An 8,119-nucleotide genomic window follows, 5' to 3' on the forward strand; every position below is an offset into this window, starting at 1 on the left:
TGTGTGTGTGTGTGTGTTTAAGAGAGAGGGGATGTGTGTGTGTGTGTGTGTGTGTGTGTGTGAGAGAGAGTGAGGTCGCCTCTGCAGCTAACCATTGGCGTGCTGCATGGAAAATCCAGTGTGTAAAATAGAGTTCTTCCATAATGCCAATAAACCAGATGAATCTCTCCCATCCCAGAATGCTGTGTGGCCTGGTCAGACCCTCCTCCGCAGCGCTGTGGAGGAGGGTCTGACCGAGACCAGACTCCCTTATACGTATTAATCAGTAACCTCGGCTGCTGTGTGTTGACCAGGCCCATCCTGATGGAGAAGCCCGACGTGGTGGTGGGGACGCCGTCCCGCGTCCTCGCCCACCTCAACGCCCACAACCTGGCGCTGCAGTCGTCCCTGGAGACGCTGGTGGTGGACGAGGCCGACCTGCTCTTCTCCTTCGGCTTCGAGGCGGACCTGAAGAACTTGTTGTGGTGAGAGGACGCAGACGGGTTTTAATTCCCTTAGCTAAGGCAGACACACACACACACACACACACTCACACAGGTTATTTTATGTATTTGGTGGAAAGACCGTTGTCCCATTCAGTGGCGAGTTTGAGGAGTCCTCTCCAATTTCTTTCCTTTTTATAAAGACTTGTTACAGTGACAACGTCATTGCCTCAGGTGTTGATATGAGACTACTAAACCTTCTCAGACTGAGATTAACTGAAGGAAGAAGTTTTAAGATCTTATTGTTTGTTTTTAAATCTCTTAATGGGCTGGCACCCTCATATTTATCTGATATGCTGATTTTGCACACTGCAGTCAGAGCACTCAGGTCCAGGACCAGCTGCTTTTAGACTAAAACCAGAACCAGACTGAGAGCCAGAGGGGACCGAGCTTTCTCAGTGGCAGGTCCCAAACTCTGGAGCTCTCTCCCTCTCAACATTAGAGCAGCTTCCTCTATTCAGAGTTTTAACAATGAAAAATTGTGTTTTTTTGTCAACACTATTATCGCTTTTTCTGAAATTTCTCGTCCCTTTTTCAATGTTGTGGGTGCTTTTTTGATGTTTTTTTTTACAAAGTTATTTGATATTTTTAATGCTGACATTTTCAGCTTATTTCAAAAGCCCATTTTTTGGGATAAAAATAAAATGAAAATGGATCAAATTTGACCCGAGGACAACATGAGGGTTACATCACTTTGGAAAACTCATCTTTTTGCACTGGCTTTTAACACAAGCTGAGCTGTGACATTTTATTGTTATTGATTTGGGCAAAGTTTTTATCTGTTGTCTGTTTTTAGATGGGTTTTCCCGGTTATTTATTATGCTTTATCTCATGTTGTTATCTGTATTTGTGCAGCACTTTGGGGCGGTAGGGGCTGTTTGTAAATAACCTTGACCTTTAGGAATTCAATGACTGGGAACATTTTACTGCACTATTATTAGATGTAACACTTTTAATGAAAGTACATTTTGATGATGAACCTTTTTATTTAACCCTCTGAGGATGAAAGACAATGATGGACAAAACTCGTACTCCAAAAGCTATTTTACAAATCTTCCTTTTAGACATTTATCTACTATTTCTTTTTTCTTTAATCCTATATTAACTAGGGCTGTAACAATTCACCAAACCCACGTTTTTGTTCGTTTCACAATTTCTGACCCACGGGAAAAATATGAATCCAACTTTTTTGCTTAGAATCTGCCACAATTTTTTTGTCCATAACAAAACAAATTGGCAGCAGATTTACTAAATAAATCTGCTCTCTGGATTGTGTTGTTTTCAGTCATTTGCCGAAGATCTACCAGTCGTTCCTGATGTCGGCGACCCTCACGGAGGACGTCGAGGCCTTGAAGGAGCTGCTGCTACACAACCCTGTAAGGACATTTATACACATTCACAGTCTTAGTACCATATGAGGAACATGTGCCATACCAATGTTGAATATCTCGATGACGAAATTCCTTAATACAAACTGCTTGTTGAACGTAAACCACTTCCAATTTTCTTTTCTTTAACTAATTGAACGATGAATTGAATATTAAAGGCAACACAAAAAAAAACATTGAAAGTTGGATTTTAAGGTGCCTTTTTCTGCTGATTTTATTTCTTTCAGCTAACAAAAAAAAAAAAAAAAGCAGAGTATCTTTTTCCACGCCTTTTATTGCCCCAGCGCTTTGGCCACGTGCTGCGGAATTGTTTTTATTTTTATTTTTGGCTTTTAATTGACGGCACAGCTGATGATATGAAAGGGGGAGAGAGAGAGAGAGAGAGAGAAGTTAAATGACATGCAGTAAAGGGTCAGAGTTGAACCCCGGGCCTGCTGCGTTGAGGAGTAAACCTCTATATATGGGCGCCCGCTCTACCAACTGAGCTGCCCGGGCGCCCGGTGCAGCAGAATCTCTTAACGGGCTACACCTGCTGCACACGCCGCTGGGTTGTGTGAGTCGCAGGCGAGACAGCGAGCGTTTCCTCTGGGATTGTTGTTTGGATTTGTTTTATTTTTGGAGCCGGCACGGCGCCGAGGAACACCAATCTAAAGTCAGCTGTTCTCAGAGGACGCATGGGAGGGCAACAAGAAACTCTCACAGAAGTGCCAATTAGAGCCCAACCGATATATCGGTGGGCCGATACTAGGCATCTCCCGATCTATCGGTATTGGAATTTTTAATGGCGATACATGTTTTTAAATGTACATTCATCAAAATGATTTATAATGACTAATTAATGATTCTGATTAATGAATATTTAAAAACTAACCGGTGAGTGTTGACGTTGCACAGTTTGTCCACCAGACGGCACTCTACAACAATTTATATGCATTTTAATTATCAGAATATTAATATATTTTTGGATGTTCTGTTGTCACAATAAAACAAATTATCATATTACTTTAGTTAAGACTCATAAATAAATACAGAAGACTAATTTTAGGGGAATCTGTTTGTTCAGTTACACATTTGTTTTTTTGTTTTTTTTTAACCATTTTAAAATATATGTAGAATTTTTAGATAAAAAAAAATATTCAGTATATATCGGTCGGGCTCTCCTGCCAATACACTCACTTACAGTCAGTAAATAGTTTCCTGTGTATTGGTAGTTTGATTAAAAAGAAATATTGACACAATTATGATCCATTTCTGCATAAAAGCATCTTAAAAAATGTAAATAGCAAACTGTCCTATTTTTTTACACTTGTAGAGCAGATCTCTGCGTAGCATGCGCACCACGTACACGCTGCTCTAGCGCCTGTGTCGGTTGTTTTATTCATTACAGTGGAAGCGTGTAACGTTGAGTGTTGGCTCTGGCTCTGTCTTCACCCCCGGGTCTGCGTCCCCCTCAGGTGGTCCTGAAGCTGCAGGGCTCCCAGCTCCCCGACAGCAGCCAGCTGCAGCAGTACAGCATCAAGTGCGAGGAGGAGGACAAGTTCCTGCTGGTCTACACGCTGCTGAAGCTGCGGCTGGTGCAGGGGAAGACGCTGGTGTTCGTGGGCGCGGTGGAGCGCTGCTACAGACTCAAACTGTTCCTGGAACAGTTCGGCATCCCCGCCTGCGTGCTCAACTCGGAGCTGCCCGTCCAGTCCAGGTGAGACCGCGGAGGCAGACCGGAGTTACTCTTCAGGTTTTGACTCGTCGTCCCCCGGTCTGCAGATGTGTTGGTGTTGAATGCAGGCCTGCAACCAACCGTTGTTTTTGTTATTTACTCTAAATCAGAGGTTTTGTTTTATTTCCACAGTACGTCCCACTTGAGAAACTGTGAACATAGTCCGGCCCACCAACAACCTTGGTCCAAGTAGAACTCCTAACACCCTTCCCCGGCCCCAGATATAAACCAAAATGGGTGCTTACCTTATTTTATATTGGATCTGGGTTCAAATAGATTAAAATAGCAAGTCACACGTTGTGACCGTTTTTAATTTTTCTGACGTAGTCGTCATAAATGGACTGGAAAGGAAACCCGAGGCATCGGATAGTCGCCCTAAATGAAAGAAATCCGGCTATGGAGTAAATCCCGGAAGTAGATTTACTCCATAGTCAGGAATCTAGACCACCGTTAGACTAAAATTAACTGCCGGCCCGGTTATCTATGCTATCCAAAATGTAATATGATATGTAGTCTCATACATCGATACAGATTCAGTATCGATGAATCAGAATCAGAAACCCTTTATTGGTCCCCGAAGGGAAGCTCTGTGTTACAGTTGCAAGAGTTTGTAAATCTCAGAGTAGAAATATGAATAAAGAAATATATGGAGTGTGAATATGTAGGGTTAATTACATCGTTAAAATAATTTTTATGATACAGTATTTGCATAATTAAGGAGTTTTAATGCTGAACAGTAATAATTAATAGTAGCAGCAGAGTACTGCACTAATTTTAAGCCGGTGTTATTGCACAAAACAGATAATATACAGATAATATTGTCCACTTTCAAACTCACTAAGTGTGTGTGTGTGTCAGACACTTAGAGGGAGGAGTTATAAAGTTTGATGGCCACATGCAGGAAGGACTTCCTGTGGTGCATTTTGGGAGAATGAGTCTTTCACTGAAAGTGCTCCTGTGATTGAGCAGCAAGCCGTGGAGTGGGTGGGAGACATAAAATATATATATATATATATATAGATATAGATATAGATATATATATATAGATATAGATATATATATATATATAGATATAGATATAGATATATATATATATAGATAGATATATAGATATAGATATATAGATATATAAGTACAGTTCAATACGTGCACCTCAGTAACAAGAACAGCTGGAACTCACCGTTCTGCTAAATTAAACTGCTGATACAAACGTGTTGATCCCTGTCGATCCACTCCTGCAGGTGTCACATCATCACCCAGTTCAACCAGGGCTTCTACGACTACATCATCGCCACGGACGAACAGAGTTTGGCCGACCCCACTGCCCCCCCGCAGGCGGCTGCAGCCAAAGGGAAGAAGAAGAAGAAGAAGGGCGCCGAGAGAGGAGGAAGGTGAGTCTGGTCGATATGAAACTACACCTGCTTAAGTTTCCTTCACACAAACGTTGACACCCTAAAGGATTCATCTGTTCCGCATCTTCAGACTCGGACACATAGAGTACATCGCTGTGTTCAGGACTAAAATGATTGGATACCAACACCGGGACTTCAAGACCGGTTCCTACGCAATACATTTTCACTACCAATTTTAAAATAATATTAAAGTTATTTTAGGCATTTTTATTGGTGATGGGACAGCTTTAGCATTGGGGGGGTTGACATGCAGCAAAGGGACCCAGGTGCCCATTTACTGAAGATAGACGAAATGATGTAAACACACACGCCCGCTTTCTTAACCCTCGTGTTGTCTTCTCGTCAAAATTGAAAATTATGTTGTTGTTTTTTAAACTTTTTCTTATGTTTTTTGTCCCTTTTTTCAACATTTTTCTCCATGTTTGTCACTTTTTTTTTGACGTTTAACACTACGTAACACTAACTTACTATCTTTAGTTTTACAGTTATTTTTGGAATTTATGTTCAATAAACCTCATTTATAGGAAATTAGACCTAATGTTTGAGTTAGAAAAGCAGAAATTAGGAATTATTGAGACTAAAATTAAAGGAATGGATGTTGATGATAATCACCGACTGGAATATGTCAACTTTTACTCAATACTATTTCAAAAACACTTCCATTTGTTTTACAATGCTATAAAATTGAATAAGACGCCCCAAAATTAATGAAAGTAGAGATTTGTACTTGCCAAAGAGCGTTGGGTGGAATCAATCATGTTATTTTGGGGAATTAGAAAGGACATTGATATAGGACAACATGGGGACAACATGAGGACAACATGAGGACAACATGAAGACAACATGAGGACAACATGAGGGTTAAGTGTTATCTGTACCTGTTTGAGCTGTCCGCTGTAGACATACACTCCACGTGCCGTATAATTGCGTGAAAAAACGTGGGTTGGGTTTAGGAAAAGAGGAAAGCGACAGTTGACACACGGTTTGGGTTGAATTTAGAAAGCGTGACACGATCCCCGGTCTCCTGGGTAAAAGTCCAGATTTTCGCCCTTTAATGTACTCGCCACGACGTAAATCCACACGCAATCGCAAGGTAATGGAAGTCAATGGAGGCCAAACGGCGTCGATAAACACGCTAAAAAGCGAGTATGAGTCTTGAAAACACGACAATGGTGCGGTATGAATTGGCGTGTCATACGTACGCCGTCTCATGAGATCAGTCTGAGATTGCAGAGTATGCCATTGTCAGTTTTTAGAGAGATAAACAAATGTCTTTACTGGTGTTTTTAAAGGGCGAAGGACAAGGAGTACGGCGTCTCCAGAGGCGTGGACTTCCAAAATGTGGCCAACGTCATCAACTTCGACTTCCCCACAGCTGTGGAGTCGTACATCCACCGCGTGGGAAGGTGAGTCGAGTGTCAGGATCATTTGTTCATCAGCGCTCTGTGTGCTTACTTTGGGACGCAGTAACAAAACCTCTATTCTCAGGTGTGGATTAACCTTCTGTGGAAGACCATAAAAGAGAAGAAACACAGTTAAAAACCTCCATGCATAACCATTGGGTCGTCTTCCCGTCAAAAATTTAAAATGTACCCTATTATTGATGCTTTTTATCGATAATTTAAACCTTTTTTTCACAATTGTGTCCATTTTTTTCAATGTTTGTCACTTTTTTTTGACGTTCCAGTCTGCGTGCGAGAATCAAATCCTAACGATCTCTCGGGTATAAATAAAGGTTGCATGAATGCGTGAGTGAGTGAGTGAATGAATGAAGACGTTTGTTTTGTGTCTCTCTGTAGGACGGCGAGAGCCGACAACCCCGGCACCGCTCTGTCCTTCATCTCTCACACCGAGCTGGCGTTGCTGTCCGAGGTGGAGGAGGCGCTCAGCGGAGGTAACGGGACTTCTTTAGTCTCTCTTTAGTCCAGAGCCCGGCCGATAAAGGATTTTAAGGCCAATTCCGATTATACAAATATTTGGTTATTTAAAAATCTGATTTGACGATATATATCGGCCGATGTATGTATGTATGTATTTTTAATTTTTTTTTAATCCAGCAACGAGTTACCAAAACAAACAGATTTCCCTAATATTGGTTATTTGTAGTTATTTATGAGTTCTCACAAAAATAATATGAAAATGTGTTTTACTGTCACAACAGAACAGAAGAGCATCAAAATGTATTAAAGTTCTGATAAATAAATGTGTCAAAATAGTTGTAGAACGTCCTCTGGTGGAACGCCAACACTCATAACATGGGTTGATCGTCCATTTTTGTTATTTAAATATTCATTTATCATAATTATTTTTTATTTTTTTTTGTCTGCCATTATAAATGCCGATACCCATAGATCAGGAAATGCCTAATATAAAGTATAAAATGCCTAATATCTTATTAAAGGAACACCGGCAATTGTCCATTTTTTCCGGTTTCTCACATCTGTGACTAATCCTTTCTGCTGCTTTGACTGTTGTAGAGCATTATTGTGTTTATATATATATATATATGTATTTGTGTCTTTTGCTTTCAGATAATGCAGAGTGTGTTCTGAAACCTTACCAGTTTAAGATGGAAGAGATCGAAGGCTTCCGGTACCGGTGCAGGGTGAGTACCAGAATCAGAGAAGGGGACTGATCCTGTCGGGGAACTCGTTAAGATGCAGGAGCTCACAGTCACATTTAAGTTAAAATAAGAGGAAGAAAAAACTAGACCATAAGGGTTTAAAGCAACAAAGCTTAAGTGCAAGAAATAATTAGTTAGGTTAAAGTAAAATCTGGTGACCAGGATGGTTGTATATTATGGATTATATAATACAAGGGCACCCTCCTCCTCTGGAACGCTTTCTTCTTTTACCTGTTGCTAGTGTTTGTAATACAGAGAAGTTAGGAGCTAATTTAGTGACGCTACGCCTCCAGTTCCCGCCTTTCCCTCCTGGCGTCGCTGACCTCTGTGTTTTGAACGCAGGACGCCATGCGCTCGGTGACCAAGCAGGCGGTGAGGGAGGCCCGGCTGAAGGAGATCAAACAGGAGCTGCTCAACTCGGAGAAACTCAAGGTGGGTGGCGCTCTCAGAGGGGGGGGGGTCTGAGAGTGTGTGTGTGTGTGTGAGTCTGAGAGTGTGTG

The sequence above is a fragment of the Etheostoma cragini genome, chromosome 16 (assembly GCF_013103735.1).
Source record: "Etheostoma cragini isolate CJK2018 chromosome 16, CSU_Ecrag_1.0, whole genome shotgun sequence".
Lineage (NCBI taxonomy): Eukaryota > Metazoa > Chordata > Actinopteri > Perciformes > Percidae > Etheostoma > Etheostoma cragini.